Raw genomic sequence first — 2,199 nt, 5'->3', positions numbered from 1 at the left:
ATTTTATTTTTAATTGTTTTAAATTGCATGATATAGTTGGAAAAAAATATTTTTTTCCTTAATATACATCTAATTATGGTTTTTTAATTTGTAAATAAATATTTGATGATATATTATGATATTATTATTTAAATAATAATAAACAAATAAATGAATAACATTTTTTAATAATAAAAATATCATTAAGAAATCTACCGATTAAAAGAAATTTGTAATTCATAAGCTAGTTGTATGTATATTTGAATAATAAAAATTTCATCAAGATTTTATTAATTGCAGGATAGCGGAAAATTCAGAAAATGTTTTGTATTTACAAGATAGACATATTTCGAACAATATCAGTGCCGATAACATTGATTAACTTATACATCCACGTCGTTTCGATAATTCTCTTTGGATGTTGTATAGTGAAGGAATTCACCAGCGTGTTCGTATATGTTTGGCGTGTATGGGTTTTTATGTTATCTTACAGTGTGGTCCGATAAAATATTATGATAAACATTTGCTTACAGCCATTATAGAGAGATGACATCGAGAAACACACACATTCCACTTTCTCGTCGGTGAGACCACGATAACCCTATAGGGTGTGGCATTAATTTTGGGTTTGAATATGATGGCATTCTTATAACTGGTGTAGATACCAAGTATAGAAAAAATGAATTGCAGCAGCGCTGTTTATATTGGTAGGGTTTCATGCCCGAGCCTAATAAAATCAAAGGTGGTCACCTTTCCCTCGGCGCTATACGAAAGCATTGTCTGGATCATATGATTCATGACGAGAGTACAGAAGATGATGTTGTGAAATATTCTCGTTGTGTGGCCTTACTGATTATTGGTGGATGCATGTTTCCAGACTCAGAGAGTTCGGCGGTGAAGTTTATGTATTTATCATTTCTTGAGGATATTGATACAGTGATTACATATAGCTGGGATTCTGCTGTACTGACATATCTCTATCGAGAGTTGTGCAACACTTCCCTGGTGTTGAAGAAAGACATTTGCGGGCCTCTCCAATTACTTCAGGTACGGTTAAAACAATATAGAAATATATTTGTGCTTGTTATAATGTTGTTATGCTATGTGTATATTGTATATCGTTGCAGATTTGTGTGTGGTTAAGGATTACACTTCTGACGCGAGACAAGGTACAACAAAATCAGCTAGAATCAGATCAAGTTGCAGATGTGCTTCAGGGTCTACCGTTCCCACCTTATGACGCAAAGTATTCTGAAAAGAAAATATTATTTTGTATGCTTCTATTACTTTCATTTATGTCGTAAATTGTATTTTTTTTCATATCATAGATGGAGTCGTGGGTTTTCATGGGTGCAAACTGTGCGTCATTCTATTCGTACAATGAGAGATATGATTGACAGAATGGTAGATGGACATGTAAATTGTTACACCGTATTTGTATGAAATATTGCACGCATCGCTGCAAGGTTAACTCTACAATTGCATTAATAGGGAGACGACGAGCCCCTTTCAATACACTATTTATACACTCAGACATATTTGTCGTCATTATCCTACGCCTGAAAGAGTGGGTGCCCGGTTAGCCAACTTGTGGCTAAGGACTTTTGTGACTCTATGTATAAACAATCTTTGTTTAATATAATTTACATTCATTAATGGCATTATCTTTGTCTTTCTTCATATTGTTATATTATGATATACAATTGTTGTTTTGATAAAGACCTTGAATATACTATAGTGTAAGTAAGATGAGATAGTGAATAAAGAGAGATCACTATTATGAAACACATCTTATAGTCACTGTATATTCTAAACAGTTCCTAGTCAATTGAGTCGTCCGCTAATAAGGATAAGGATCGCTCGAGATTGAGACTAGCATTTGTGATGCCGAGTACCATGTTTCATTGGTAATGGACATGGAGATGTTTCAAGCATGCAAATGGATATTCATATGATGAATGATCGAACTACCCTATTCGGACTTTCCAAATGGTTATCACTTATCGAGTGGATAAAGTCCGCGGTTTTGGTTGTACACCATTAGTCCTTACTACTTGAAACATCATTGAGACTCTATATGCTAGTACTGTACTTTGACTCGTTTACCGACTCTATTGGGGTCATCAGGTGTCGGGATTGGGTACAGTTACGACATATATAGGAGTCGATGCTTTGTTGTCAAGGATTCACCACATACTTGCGAGTGTGGATATCCTATGC

At 34.5% G+C, this 2,199-nt stretch overlaps 1 long non-coding RNA gene across 1 annotated transcript; it reads left to right on the top strand.

Moving 5' to 3' along the window:
• Positions 1-906: 906 nt before the first annotated feature.
• LOC140886981 (uncharacterized) lies at positions 907-1,430 on the top strand. Its single transcript, XR_012151734.1, has 3 exons — positions 907-1,026; positions 1,107-1,225; positions 1,308-1,430. It is a non-coding gene; the product is annotated as an uncharacterized lncRNA (long non-coding RNA).
• The last annotated feature ends 769 nt before the right edge of the window (positions 1,431-2,199 follow it).

Source organism: Henckelia pumila, chromosome 3 (genome assembly GCF_033568475.1).
Source record: "Henckelia pumila isolate YLH828 chromosome 3, ASM3356847v2, whole genome shotgun sequence".
NCBI classification, from domain to species: Eukaryota; Viridiplantae; Streptophyta; class Magnoliopsida; order Lamiales; family Gesneriaceae; genus Henckelia; species Henckelia pumila.
Note: the sequence above shows the minus strand (reverse complement) of the source record. Positions and strands in the feature narration are given on the sequence as shown.